Below are 16,614 nucleotides of genomic sequence, written 5' to 3'. Positions count from 1 at the left end.
GGGGTTGCAAATTAGTACAACCACTCTGGAAACCAGTCTGGCAGTTCCTCAGAAAACTGGGCATGTCACTTCTGAAAGATCCTGCTATACCACTCCTGGGCATATACCCAGAGGATTCCCTAGCATGTAATAAGGATATATGCTTCACTATGTTCATAGTAGCCCTATTTATAATAGCCAGAAGCTGGAAAAACTCCAGGTATCCCTCAACAGAAGAATGAATGCAAAAACTGTGGCATGTCTACACAATGGAGTACTATTCAGCCATCAGAAACAATGAATTCATGAAATTCTTAGACAAATGGATGGAGCTGGAGATCATCATACTAAGTGAGGTAACCAAGTCTCAAAAGATCAATCATGGTATGCACTCACTAATAAGTGGATATTAGCCTGGAAAACTGGAATACCCAAAACATAATCCACACATCAAATGAGGTACAAGAAGAATGAAGGAATGGCCCCTAGTTCTGGATAGACTTAGTGTATCAGTATAAGAAAAACCAGAATAGGGAAGTGAGAAAGGATGGGTGGGAGAACAGAGGGAGGGAAGGTGGCTTATGTGACTTTCGGGGAGTGGGGGACCAGAAAAGGGGAAATCATTTGAAATGTAAATAAAAAATATATCGAATAAATTAAACAAAATCACTACAGCTACTGAAAAAAAAAAGAAACTTTGTAATTTAAAAAAAAAAAAAAAAGAAAGAAAGCTGATTAAGCCACGAGGACAAGCCAGTAAAACATTATTCTTCCGTAGCTGCTATTTCAATTTCTATCTCCAAGTTACTCTTTTGAGCTCCTACCCCAAATTCCTTCAGCATTAGACTATACTATGGAATTATAAATTGAAGTAAAGCCATTTAAAGGTCAGTGTTCTATCACAGGAACCAGAAATCTTACTTTCCAGGTAGGCAGCGGAAGTTGAAGACACACTCCACCTACCATCCTCCAGCCTTGACTGGCAGAGCAGACTTGAGAAAATCCCCACCTGGTGCCACAGGCTCTGGACAGGCAGACTATGTTTGAGAAGACCCCTGCCAGGTGTAACCCAGCTCAGGCAGGGCATAATATTCCCTAGACAACTCCAGAAACCATGAGGCCCCATGAGTCACAAAGAACATAAGTGGCTAAGAGATGGAAAAGAAAGGGATTCTGAAGGTGTGTCCATGCTGAAGAAAGACAGAACTGGAGATTCAAGGGCAGTGAGATGTTGTGAGTAGCTGGTGATATCACCCAAGGACTTGGGGATGTACTGGCACCGAGACTCATGTCTGAGTCTGTGGCCCTGCAGCATTCTAGGTCTGTTGCCAACAAAGGCCATGTGGCTGTTTCTAGTCAGAGCTGATGGCTGGGGCCTTGTTGATGTCTGAGTGCTGAGAATAGTTGTCTACAACCTTCATCAGTTTTAGGAGGTTGGAGAGCTGGCTTTGTCCCTTGCTGGCTGCAACGTTCATGATAGCCAGCCCTATACCCTACCTGGGCAGCACAGTACAGTGGGTCCTGCTCTCCAGTGACCCACCCCTGAGGATGTAAGCAGGAGCACAGGAGAGCTGGGCCCATCAATTTTCTGCCATGCATTGGCATGGGTAAGGGAGATTTGTGCATCCTACCAATGAGTTTCAAAACATACAGAAGGTGGGAACGATGGAGTGCTGACCCTGGCCCTAGAAAGATGTAGCACTGAGCAAAGCAGGCCTTGTAACTTGCTTGGGCAACACAGTAGAGTTGAGCCTGGTGGGGAAAGTTCAGGTGAGCCAGCCAAAGCATGAGAGTAAAAATAGGCAGTTGTATGTACTCCTTGTGTGGAGGGGCTAGCTAGGGAAGTGCTGGAGAGCTGACCTATTGATGTGGCTGTGGAAGTGCTGGTAGGCTGACCAACTCATTTACCAACAAAACTCAGATTCAGGATTTTGAGTTGGACAACCCCAATATCTATCTCATCTATAAACTGCTAGAGCATGTGAAGTGTTAAGGTCTGCATATTTAAAGCCATTGAATCTCCATAGCACAGGGAAACAGTAGAATATCCACAAGAAGTTGCGGAGAGTATCCAGTATTGATACTGGATAGCAGAAGCCAGAGGCCTCAAACTAGATCAATAATTTACTGCAACGAACATTTGCAAGTAAAGATATATGGAGCAAAGGGTGACACACTAGAGCTTCCACAAGATTATTATGGATGAGGAGGGGCAGTGAACAGATAGGAAGAGATAAGGAGATCAGTGGGTTTGGATTGGGGTGCATGATGTGAAATTCACAAAGAATCAATAAAAAGTTAAATGAAAAAGGAAGAAATACAAAATAACCCCCTTTCCAATACTACAGTTTTAGATTTACTTTGGATGACAACTACAACCTCTTCAATTCTAAAACAGAAATGTCTATGAGTTAGTTCCATATTTTTGCTACTCTCTTTCTCCTGGTGAACATTGTACCAGACAATAATGGGAAGTTATGTGTCTTGGATTTGCCTATCGCTTCAGATCATACTTCATAAGGTCTGCTGTTTTTCCTTGTAGGTATTCTAGTAGATTAAAATCTGCACTTTCTTAATATTGTACATACCTAGAAATGATTTTCTCTCCTTATGTGAAAACGATGCCTAAACGCATGCATAATTTTTGCTGGGCTGTTTTCTAAGCATTTCATGTATGTATGTATTTTTCATATATGTATGTAGTTATGCACGTAGACAGTTTTATGTGTTACAAACCACTTCTCCTAGTTAGAAACTTCTTTGCATCCCCTTTTATGGAGTTAATGCTGCTTTTAAATAAAAATAATCTCTATTAATGTATCTTTTTAAATGCTCCCTATTTGGGTCATTGTAGAAAATATTTTCATCCTCTGTATGCTAAAACGGTTATGATTTTTCTGCTCACATTTAGTTTCCCCATTCTCCCTGTCTCTATGCTTTTGTTCAATTACTATTTCTTTCCAATAAACTCAGATAACATTCCTATCTGAAACTCACCATATGCAAGAGCTCAGGTATGCTAAATGCTGACATAGTAGGTTCTATGTTCTGCCCCAGAGTGACAATGGTTTCCTACATCCCAAGCATGCATCACGCCACTCATTCCCTTAGAAGATCTAAATTGTATGAATTTTTCTATCAGTCAGACAGTTGGCTAATTGTTTCATACTTTATATATGGAACATTCATCATTATTTTCTTTAATTATATACAGTCAAGAAGAATATTGATTTTCTGTACATTGGGGAAGAATTAAGTGAGGTAAGTTGTTGAGAGCAATGAATACATCTCTACTAAGGAATGTCCTATACACGAATTTCTGAGAATTATTATACATGTATACACAGACGCATGTGCATGCGCACCTATCCCTCGCATACATACACACAAACCTATCCCTCATACATATAAGCACACAGACCAAACACACATGTATAGACATACATATTAACCTATGATAAATATACATACACACAAACAAGGGAAGAGGACGATACACATTTTCACTAAAAGATGCTGACACAGACACCTCTTCCTTAATTCTGATGTCTACTCAGAGACTATCTCACATGTTGACTCCAGTGTTGCTGGTCCTCTGAATACCTAGTATTAAAATGCTTTAATAAATGGATTCCCACTGACACCTGTGGCTCATTATGCCATACAAGATAGCTTCAGACTCATCTTTTGAGAACTTAGTCCCTCCAAAATCAGACTTATTTCCTGAAAGATAACTACTATATAACTAAATATGAGAGAGACCAGTAGTATATGAATTAAATTAATTGAAAAAGATCTACCTGCTATAAATGTCACTGTATACTATGTTTTTCAGGACCATTGTTATATTATTTTTATCAACAAAATATTTTTTAAAGTGATGTATGGTGAGTTGTGATGGTTTGGCATGGGAATTTCATATTATCATTGTTAGAAATGTAAAATATTCCCCTCCATGATGGAAAATAGAAAAGCTTCAAACCACACTCCCTGCATTTCTCTTTGTTTCTTCAAATTCCTGAGTATCCAAATGCTTATCATTATTATTATTACGTGTTTCATCTACTGTGTGCTTATCAAACTGAGCCTTTCTGTCACAGCTGGAGCAATCAAGACTTCTTTTGTTGCTTATCATAAATAAATACTCAATTGTAAGAATGTCCTCAGGGAAAGTTCATTAAAAAGAAACGAAACCGCTGGGAAATAAATGGTTATTGTGGCTGCACTCATTTTGATATCATATGCAAAAATGTAATTTTATTCTGTAATGTCTGAAATGCAAAGAAAAATTTGAGATGGAGAAATGGAAAAGACGCTACATTTGTTATGTTAGTTCAATTATCATTTTAGTTCTGAGGGTGAGTGAATCTAGATTCAAAACATCATTTTTGAATAAAATGTGAATGTAGCAGAGGAAGGAGTGAAATACATAACTAGGAATATTAACTGATAAATGGATAGATTTGGGCACACTGCTAGCATTTCCCAACAGATACTTTTTCAGACTTAATGCCTGTGCATTTGGATTTTTCTCTTTGTTTTGTTTAAATTCTCTATTGGCAGTGTTATTCTGCAGCTTCCCAGGTTATTTTGCCTTCTCCTTGCTTTGGCTCAATGACAAGTAACAATTAACCAGTCAGGGAGCATTGTAATAGAGATGTGAATGGCTGGAGGTAAGTGCCTGATATCAGAACACAATTCTCTAGGTAAAGCAGTTTCTTTTGGGGATCCAGGATAGAAGAATGAAATTAGCTCTGTTCCTCTCCAGTTTTAATTCTCTTCACTTGTCCTCATTCCTCAAGTCATTTTCTCTGTTATGTCTCCAATGTGGATTTACACAGTAGTTTTGTTTTTCTCAAACAATCAGAAGGGTAAAGAAAGATGGAAGTAAACAAAGAAAACACATAGGACAAAATACATGGTGTGAGCCAAGGTGCAAGAATCTGAAGTTTAAGACAGGTAGGGCAGATGGCAGAGAAAAGAAGGTAGATCCTTGAACTGAGAAACCATAGGGACCAGGAAAGGTCAACATGGCCAGAAGCCTTAAAGCTACTCGCGCTGTCATTTCCTAAGTTTCACATAATTAGTTATTGAGCCCTAACCTGTATCTATTGTCATCAAATGGCCAATCTATGGTAATTTTAATAAGTACAAAATACTGAAAGAATGATATTTTTCAAACACACAAGATATACACTGGGAGAGAGAGATGCAGATGCATATACATGTATACAGAGAAAGAGATAAACATGAACACACACATACACAAAAATGTACACATACATGAATACACATAGAAAGAAAAACAGAGATACAGACACACACATATGGACTCACACACACACACAGTACAGAAATTTTGGAATTATGTGACTATACAATGATTATAGGACTTTTGTCAGCTGCTGCAAATCATTTTTTCCTTTAATTTCCTTAACATGAAGTCTTAAAATTTGCCAAGAACAACTCACATTGGAGGAGTTGAGTGGACCACTGTGATGAAAAATAACTGGGACTGAAGAGTGAAATCTAGATTCAAAACAAATGATTTAAATATCTCTCTGAAATTAAATGCTGTTCAAAGCACCAAGCCTGTTTAAATGGTGAAACAGGAAAATCAACATTGTACATACATTCTTTGGTTCCCCCAAGAAATTACAATTAAAATACAATATGTCTCATTACTTATGAATGTATCTCAAACTTTACATAGCAGAAGTACTCAAAGAGAACCAGGAGAAAATTGCAGTTAAAGGAAATAGATGGTCCTTGATTGCCTACAGAGGAAGAAAACCAAAACAGGATAATGAAAGTTGGATGATAGAAAAATGGGTGAGGCTGTAATGTACAATAGTTTGAAAATAATGAAGGGGAGAGATTTACATTGCTAGAATGCATTTGAGCCTGTCCCTAGGGGACTTCTTTAGACCATACATTTGTAGAATGTTTGAAAATGTTTGTTGTAGGTTTGTCCTTATCATTTAAATACCCAAGACATGGCTCTAAGATCATTGCCCCGGGGAAACAGATCTATCAAAATCTGACACATGAGTGATGCTTGAAAATGAGCTATCAAAATCAATCAATCCATAAAATGAAATTGTGAACAAGTTCAGTATATTAGAGTATTAGCTTGCCAATATGGGGAAGCAGGGAAGTGGCTAGAGGTGAAGAGACTCATAAGAAGCCACTGCAGGAACACAGAGGACAGGTGAGGGAAAATGTCATGAAAGGGATGCCAAGAAGCAACATAAGGCAGAAATGCTATTCTCAGGGACTGAGTGCCAGAAAATCTTAACTATTTAGATCGAGAAATAGCTGAGAGAGAATTGTATAGTTTGAAATAAATGGATGATGCTGAAAATGAACAGGTTTTGGGTTGGAACACAAAACTGGAATTTGGTACAAGCATTAGCACAGCAATCTTATTGCATGGGTTAACAGAGCAAATGGACCCTGCAGTGAAAAATAAAAATCAAAGCTGGAATTTTGCTTTTGATGTATTCAGTAGACACTGGAACAAAATGATGGAGACACTCATTTCCCTTAAGGAATAGGCAGGCATTGTCTGTTGTGTGCAACTCTGCTGGGGAAAAAATACTTTTTTTTTTTCTGGGGAAATACAATATTCACACCAGCTCAGCCTGTATAGAAAGCAAATGAAGGGCTGAAATATGGATACTGCCAAAGGAAAACTTGGTGAAACAATGGGGTTGTTTATTGGAATTACTTACAGGAATATGGATGAAGGGTTAGCTACAGAGAGAAAAATGACTCAAAAGGCATTTGCACCATCAATGCCCAACTCAGTTGGATGTCGGCTCACAAATGTTAGGTCCCTATAACAAAATTCACAGTCCAGATTCACACAACAGGTTGGAGAGTACTTTTTCCATGTGACTCAAGTTGGTGTAAATCTCTCCAGGCAATTCAGCTGGTATCTATTTCTTCCAGATAGATAGCCTTTCCCCAGAGCCTTCTGTGCAGTTTGACTTGTTTGAAAGGGTCTCAGAAGTCATATATAAGGCACTGCTTATATAAACAGAATAAGCTGATTGGGGAGTAAGGGACTCATTGAATATGGCCATGTTCAGGGATTTCCTGATGCTTTTCTGAGTTGTTTACCTGTTTATGGTGCTTCCCTGAAGGTTGGAATGCTTACGGCTCAGAGGAAACTACTGCCCACCAGAATTGTTAAAGGAATGCTGCTTCCAGTTGATAATGTAAAAGAGTAACTGTGCTTTGAGTTTAAACCATGTCACAATCAGATGTCTAAGTCAATCAGTCACTTATAATACCAATGAACTTGCTTATTAAACCCCTGAATTTCCCTCATGGGAAGACTTGTGGCGGTTCAGCTGTCTTCATTTGTTTGGTCTTGTATTATGAGACCTTTACTTGCCTTTCATTTTAAGTGAATTATTACTCTCTTCATACACAAGCAGGGGGCATGAAAAAACAAATTTCATTTTGGAGGGGAGAAATGTTGTTTTATAAACCAAAATAATTAGAGTTGCTTATTTACATGCTACAAAATTTGCCATAAAAATGCTTTGAACATAAAACTCAGTTGATCCAAAACCTGTAGCCAATGTAAACTCAGTGTTAATCATTTATCTTCCAGGAAAACTTGAAAGACACAACTTGAATGGCTCAATCTACTGAAGATAGCAAACTAACACACACTGAGCTTTCCCTACATATGGCTCTAGTGAGAAAGATGAATTTACTTGGGTACCAGCAAGATAACAATGTGCAGAATTAAAACAATATGCTATAATAAAAATGTCTCTCTTGAAGAAGTAAAGAAATTATTAATAATTTTGAAGCATATGTTCTTCACAGAGTTAGAAAAAGCAATTCTCAAATTCATCTGGAATAACAAAAAACCCAGGATAGCTAAAACTATTCTCAACAACAAAAGAAATTCAGGGGGAATCAGTATCCCTGACTTCAAGCAATACTATAGAGCAATAGTGTTAAAAACTGCATGGTATTGGCACAGTGACAGACAAGTGGACCAATGGAACAAAATTGAAGATCCAGAAATGAATCCACACACTTGATCTTCAACAAAGGAGCTGAAAACATCCAGTGGAAAAAAGCCTTTTCAACAAATGGTGCTGGTTCAATTAGAGGTCAGCATGCAGAAGAATGCGCATTGATCCATTCTTATCTCCATGTACTAAACTTCACTCCAAGTGGATCAAGGACCTCCATGTAAAACCAGACACACTGAAACTAATAGAAAAGAAACTGGGGAAGACCCTTGAGGACATGGGCACAGGGGAAAAGTTCCTGAACAGATCACCAATAGCTTATGCTCTAAGATCAAGAATTGACAAATGGGACCTCATAAAATTACAAAGTTTCTGTAAGGCAAAGGACACTGTTAAAAGGACAAAATGGCAACCATCAAATTGGAAAAGGATATTCAACAACCCTACATCTGATAGAGGGCTAATATCTGATATATACAAAGAACTCAAGAAGTTAGACCCCAGGGAACCAAATAACCCTATTAAAAAATGCGGTACAGATCTAAACAAATAATTTTCATCTGAAGAGATGAGTGCCTTAAGAAGTGCTCAACATCATTAGTCATTAGGGAAATGCAAATCAAAACAACCCTGAGATTTCACCTTACACCAGTCAGAATGACTAAGTTCAAAAACCCAGGAGACAGCAGGTGTTGGTGAGGATGTGGAGAAAGAGGAACACTCCTCCACTGCTGGTGGGGCTGTAAGATGGTACAACCACTTTGGAAATCAGTCTGGCGGTTCCTCAGAAAACTGGACATGACACTTCCGGAGGACCCTCCTATATCACTCCTGGGCATATACCCAAAGGATTCCCCGGCATGCAATAAAGACACATGCTCCATTATGTTCATAGCAGCCTTATTTATAATAGTCAGAAGCTGGAAAGAACCCAGATGTCCCTCAGAGGAGGAATGGATACAGAAAATGTGGTATATTTACACAATGGAATGCTACTCAGCAATTAGAAACAATTAATTGACAAAATTTTTAGGCAAATGGTTTGATCTGGAAAATATCATCCTAAGTGAGGTAACCCAGTCACAAAAGAATACACATGGAATGCAATCTCTGATAAGTGGATATGAATTAGCCCAGAAGCTCTGAATACCCAAGGCACAAATCGCATAACAAATGACTCCCATGAAGAAGTATGGAGAGGGTCCTGATCCTGGAAAGGATTGATCTAGCACTGGAGGGGAATATAAGGACAGAGAAAAAGGAGGGAGGTAATTGGGGAATGGATGGAGAGAAGAAGGTTTATGGGACATATGGGGAGAGGGGATCTGGGAAAGGGGAAATCATTTGGAATGTAAACAAAGAATATGGAAAATAAAAATATTTAATAAAAATGTCTCTCTTGAAGAAGTCAAGAAACTATTAATAATTTTGAACCATATTTTCTTTAAATTTAAAAAATTTGAAACAATTATTATATAGCTAAAGAGATTGGATCTATGTTTGTAAAAAGTCCCGACTTTATTGGTTTTGGAGATCTGAGTGTTAGGTGGTACTGGACGGCAACAGCAGTAGGTACAGGGAAAAACATCTGTATTCTTATGCTACATGTAGTTATCTTGACTAAATCTAAATCTTCCATTAGAGTAATACTGTCAGTTAAACATGACTATGGACAATATATCTTCAGATAACTTGCCTGATGAAGGCGAAAACATGGAAAAGGTGAAAAACAGATTACATAGTGACCAAACCAGGAAAGCAGTTATAACTGTACACAGCAAATACCAACTCTCTCTCATCTTGTCCTTTCACTTGATGCATAGTGAATGCAGAGATGTAAAGGACACAGACACCAGATGTCTGCATCAGTTGGCTGTATACTGTAAAATCTGACAATGGATAACAACATTGCTTTACTGTTCCAGGGCCCAAGATGTCTTTGCTCATCCACAGGAGGCAGAGCCCCTGACTGTTCTCTCATCAGTTAGGTTTGCTTGAGACCTTCACACTCTTCTGTCTCCATTATGTGCTTAAAGGTTTTTAGGACATTCAAGGGCAGTCCTAGCAATTCTCTCCTCCTTGGCAAAGGTTAGTGTATCCTCTATATCTTTGTTATCTCAGCCTTAATTAGCAGCACAAACAGGTGTGTTCTGCCTAAAAGTTTGGGTTAAAATGGATTCCTCTCTTCCTGAGTCACAATGTCATCAGTAACATTTGGAACTCACAGAGTAAAGCAGAATCTGGGACACAGTAACTGGCTTCCATGTTCATTCTGCTTCAGTTGGTACAGTGACGTGATGGATAGCATGGTTTAGATTTGAATTCTATCTTTGCTTAATATGCTTGTGGAAGCCTGGAATTTCAATTTTCTATAACTTCCTGGTCTCCTGGTAGAAGTGCTGCCAGTGGGTACATGGCCTTCGCTTGTTCTCAAATGTGGTCTGTGATGACATTGTATTTACATTCATTTCTACACGTCTATATTTATTTGTGTGATAAACAGAAGCAAAAAGAATTCTAGTTATCACATGGGTCTGAAGATTTTAGAGGAACTGAGTGCCATTTGACATGTTAATTGTGTTAAAATGATAATAGTGACAGGTATATCAATGGATACATATATATATGAATACTTTCTGATTATACTGTTGAATAAGGTATATTTTATGTTTATCAAATAGACAATTAAATTTATTCCAGCGTATTACCAAAAATCAAAGCTTTCCAGCTTTGCCCTAAAGTAAGAAAAGGACTCAGGCCTCCTCAAACATAGAAGTTCTCAAAGATTGGGCAGTTTAGGTATAATTCTTGACTTTAGTTTATCAAATCTTTCTCTATTCAAGCAAGAACTATGTAAACCCATACCCAACAGTGTCATAAGTTAAATAATTATAAGTAGAAAACAATGGAAGATGAGGACAACTACTTGGAAAAATTGGACAGCATTCAGTAGTGGGAACACAGGCTCTGAATTTCTTTATAATCATTGCATGTTAAAAACATTGTGGTACAACTGCAGTCCAAGAAGGAAGTAAAGTTTACATATAATTTAACTCTGTAAGGACTTCTATGAACACAGCTTTAGTATAGGATTACTCAGAACGCCTTGCTGGTGTTCTTCACACACAGGAATGAAATTCCCTCTCTAATTTTCCTTAAGCAACCTAAAGGTCCACAAATATATGCCTTCATTAAGCCTAACAAGTCAGAATATAGTTGTCCATTTGTCTTTCTCAGTATATTCATTGATGTTTCAATGATACCCAAACCTTGGTCCTGGAATGTAGAAAGATACTTTAAGAATTTCTACAGTACTCACTGATCTAAGACCACATAACATTAAGAGGAATAACAATGGAACATGGAAATACATTTCAATGTTGAGTCTAAATAGTAAACACTTCTTGGAGTTCAGTGGAATAAAGAATAACATTATAGAGGTATTCTAAATAGATCATTAATCTTTCCTCAAACAAAAATCATAGTTAACCGGTTTTATCTATTTGCTTCTAATATACTATTTCCATCATTTTCAAATAAATAATTTAGGTAATTTCAAATAAGTAATTTAAGTTAATTCAGTGTGTTTCTCATTTTTCAATCTAAAACCATGTCCATTTTCCATACGATGTTGATAGGAGTATCTGCTCAGTAAACTCAGTGTTAGGCATCAGAGCTAGGTAAAAAACATCTAAGTCTTGGTGAATGCAGCAGGAGACCAAATATAACCTCCTGTGAAAGTTCAGCTATTTGCAATTTAAAATGAGCCTCTCAGATACAAAATTATATGTGCTAAACCTCTGAAGTTTGGGCCACATGTCCAACAATACTGAAGTCTTATAGATCTTAATGTCTTATTCAGACTCTGCAAATTTCTCAAGGGTAAGTCACAAATAGATGAGTAGTTTGTGTTCAAAGGACACTTCTCTGTAACATATCTTAAGTGTGTGGGCTACAGAGATGGTCCAGCAATCAAAGTGCTTGCTGCACAAAAGGAAGGACTGGAGTTCAAATTCAGAGACCCAAGCTGTTGCATGGCTGTAATGCATTGATTGTCCTTCTAGCCAGAAGGATAGAGAGTCTGTGATTGGGACTATCCAGACTAACCTGGTCTGGATTTGGATAAGATCTTGCAGGTCAATGATACCTGCCTTAATCAAGAAGGAGGAAGAGTGATCTAACATTAATTTCTGACAACAGTCAAGGGCATTCAAATGTATGTGCATACAACATGTACACTAACCCTTACACATAGATGCCTACACATAGGCAAACTTGTGTACACACACATGAAAATGGACAAAGATATATGCAAAATATGTCTAGTAACCATCTTGCAAATATGCATCAGAATCTTCCATTATTTCTCCTTTGAGTCTTAACTGTGCTTGATCCTCAGAGTCATTATTATCTTACAAGCCCAATGGATAAGATCATGGAGATACCACTAGGAAAATAAACTGTTCAAAAGACAGACTGTCAAAATCAACCCTATTGGGCAAGAAACACCCCTGAATTCTCAGTTGCTGCTCCAGTGACTTGTCATCCACCTAACTCAGAATAGCTAAGACAGATGACCTCATCAGTGGTGTTCTCCTCACGTGTAGAGTAGACTGGAACATTCAAGGCTACCAAACAGTTTAAATTTGATTTTATTAATGGAAAAAAGGCATTCATTTTTTCTAACACAGTGATCCCTGTATTCATATGCTGAAAATTTGAATATTCCTAATAAGAAATTCATTATTCTATGATCATTCTTTAGTAGAACACTTCTGTATGATCTCAGGCTGCAAGAAAAGAAGCCAACATACAAGTATTTTTTTAATATATTTCATTTACTTATTATTGAGATATGGTTGTCCTGGAATTCACTCTGTATACTATATTATTGTTCAACTTATAGAGTTGCCTGACTCTGCTTCCCAAGTGCAAGATTTAAATTGGTACCCCAGCACCCTTCCCAATACATAAAAATCTGATGATGCTACTACCATGTGTGCAGAAGTGCCTGTTTTAAAAAGGAAATTTTGTAGTGTTAATTTCAGAGTGACATGATAGTCTGACTATAGAATGTGGCACGTGTTCTCCATTCAGAAATAAAAAGATGAAGACCGATTGACTGACTTTAGGAATGTTAAGACAATGGTAAGATGTGGTTAAGACAATGGTATGATCAATGTTTCAATGGTCAACTGAGCTTCTACAGTTTGGAAATTCTCAGTTCTTCAGCCATGATCTTTTCTTGTCTTCTGTTCTCAACTTTAAAGTATCTCTTGCCATCTAAAGCTTTGACGAAAAAATGGCAGTGATATTTCTTAATTTTGTGTCTACCCAGCTAATGGCTTAAGTCATAAATTTTTCAGTAAACAGCCATTGTCACTTTTCAAACCCACAAATGTATATATATATATATATATATATATATATATATATATATATATATATATATATATATTGATATGACTATATGTAGTCACCCTGTGAGTCTTATCGTCTTTTATTCTAAAACTACAAACCAGAAGCTGAGATTCCCTTCTAGAACACTCATTTCCACATATATCGAATCTTTTTTTCTCCATTCTTTGTTTACATTCCAAATGATTTCCCCTTTCCCAGTTCCTCCTTCCCCATAAGTCCAATAGGCCCTCTTCCCTCTGCCTGTTTCTAGATCAACCCCCTACCACTTTTCTATTCTGTTACTCCCCAAGATTTCTGCATCAAGCCTTTCCAGGACTAGGGCCCTCTCCTTCCTTCCTTCTTGGGAATCATTTGATATGTTAATTGTGTCAGTTATTCAGAGCTTCTGGGCTAATAGCCACTTATCAGTGACTGCATTCCATGTGTATTGTTTTGTGATTGCATTACCTCACTTAGGATGATATTTTCCAGTTCCAACCATTTGCCTAAGAATTTCATGATTCATTGTTTTTAATTGCTGAGTAGTACTCCATTGTGTAAATATACCACATTTTCTGTATCCATTCCTCCACTGAGGGATATCTGGGTTCTTTCCAGCTTCTGGCTATTATAAATAAGGCTACTATGAATATAGTGGAGCATGTGTCTTTCTTGCATGCTGTGGAATTCTCTGGGTATATGCCCAGGAGTGGCATAGCAGGGTCCTCCGGAAGTGTCGTGCCCAGTTTTCTGAGGAACCACATAGTGATTTCCAGAGTGGTTTTACCAGCTTGCAATCCCACCAGCAGTGGAGGAGTGTTCCTCTTTCTTCACATCCTTGCCAACACCATATTTTCTTAAAACAATGGCTATCTTAGTTCTCTATGTTCTACACTGTCTCTGTGACTTGCAATACCTGTCAATCTTGGAGTTATTTTTTAATCTTTTGCCTTGGGTGTTCTATTACCTACTATGTAGCCTCAGATTCTTGGTGCTATAGAAATACAGAAAAAAGAAACATTCAAAGAGAGTAATTTGGATAAAAGACCCTTATTTTTTCATTCAAAGATAAACAACTTTGCTTCAAGTTTAGTATCGGTAATATTGAGTAATCAAAATCTGTACTGCTTCAAGATTCACCTAATGGGGCAGAAGTTACCCAGTCTCCAAAGAGTTCAGAGAGAATTCTAATGCATCTCCTGGAGACAGAAAAATAATAGATCACAGAGAAGTAATTTTTGTTCTTTCTTTATTGTAGTGTCAAAAGTCACTTTACATATTGTTGGAAAGGAAGCTTCAAAAAAGTCCCCCTAGCTGTGATTAATATTTCAAACCAGATTTCATCAGAAAACCTGTTTTTATATATGATATTAGAAGACTTTCACATTTATCTTCCATGGAATATATTGTGTCTCCTTCCCCCAAAGCACCTTTACCACACATGTGACTTCAGTTGGAAAAGTTGGGCGCCTTTTAGGAAAAAAGTTCTATTTCCAACCTTTTAATCGAGTTATATACTCTACTATAATTAATGAGATTTTCATAATGTAAGAAACTATGAGAGGCTCGAAAACTCTTTTAGTGTGGCTCTGTAGGGGTGTTTTTTCCAATGCTATTTTGCTTTGAATGGGAAATAAAAACAAATTCATGGTGATCAGTGCTCAGAATGGAGAAATTAGCTGACATTTAAAAGCAAGATCCATATCATGTGTGAAATAATCTAGTTTATTGTAAAACAAAATGTCTGTCTTGTTGAATTGAACTCTCTGAGTAGATATCTCGGGAGCCCGTTGATTGCCAAAAATGAGGCCCATAAACATCCATTGATATAACACTGCAGAAATATTTTCCCCTTTCCAAAACATTGCAGTGTCTATAGAAAAATATTTTTCATATCAGAAAAGTAAATCCTAATATTTGAAACAACTAAAGATCAAATAAAGACTATAGTGTTTTAATGTTATGTCTGAATTGGGGTTGGAGAGAAGGTGGTTACAGAGCCCCACAAAGGTTGTACAGCATTTGTGTTGTCTTCAGGATAAAGTAAAGAGGCTGGCAGTGGTTTTCCTTCAGCTCTTATGCTCTTCTTTCAGTGTTGTGATATGAACTTAATCTAGACCTCCTTTTTTTGATGTATGCCTTTAAAAACCCATGAAGATAGCCAACATCTATGGCTCAAAAACCACCTGAAACTCTCCAATCACTTGTGATAAGAAAAAGATCCAAACTATAGCAAATAGAGGCTGGTTTATTTGTGGCATGACAAGGACACAGGATATACTGATACAGAAAAATGTGGAACATCTCTCTTTTATTGGTTCAATGATTCTCAAGTGAGTCAAATACAAATGAGGAGAATCTTGAGGATGGGATTCTGTGAGATTAAGAGTTGCTCTAAAGGTAAGTAAATGCTAGTCATACTCTCCAGTTGTATTGGAGTCTGTGGTTTGAACAAGAATCCTCTGGCCATCCTCTGCTTCCAGGCATGGCTCCTGTGCATATAGTAGTGATTGTTGTGTAGAGTCCTGCTTATAGCAAAGGAGTTTCCACCAAGCAGGTACAGAACAGCCCATACTTTCCATATTCCTGTTCTAAAGTAGGCAATCCAAAATGCACAATAAGAAGCATTGTGGTTGGTGTATTCTCATGTGTACAGTGCAGGGAAATGTAATTGGAAAGGGAACAGAGCTACAACAGTGCACTGTGCAGCACAATACTGGTGGAAACCCTTGCTAAGAAGAAGCACAATGCAAATAAAGACATAAGGGTGGTTTGGAGCAGTGATAGGGGCAAGGATGAAAGAGAATGGGGAGACAGAAAGAAAAGTGAAGAAGGCAACAAAGGAGATGGAGACATGAGGTATAATGAACAGCAGAAGCTTGGATGCATAAACTATGCCTGTCCTGCAGTGTTACAAAGAAACAACACTTGTCCTCTGAGTGAGAGGAGGTATGATGGCATCTTACTAAGCAGAGACTGAAATCATCTTCCTTTGTCCTAATGCTACTACTATGCATGGGACTATTTGAAAACAAACAAACAGATCATATACAAAGACCATTCAGGGGTCTTTCAATTGGAGGCAAGATAGTTATATGAAAGCACTCAGAAGACAGGAAGGAGGTAAAGATAGAAAAGGAACTCAAGATACATAACTGTGCAGGCTTTAAAACATATAATTATAATGAGGGCACTGCTGTGAATGGAGGAAAATTCTTGGCAAAGAGAGTAAGAT

Source organism: Apodemus sylvaticus, chromosome 13 (genome assembly GCF_947179515.1).
Source record: "Apodemus sylvaticus chromosome 13, mApoSyl1.1, whole genome shotgun sequence".
NCBI lineage: Eukaryota > Metazoa > Chordata > Mammalia > Rodentia > Muridae > Apodemus > Apodemus sylvaticus.
Note: the sequence above shows the minus strand (reverse complement) of the source record.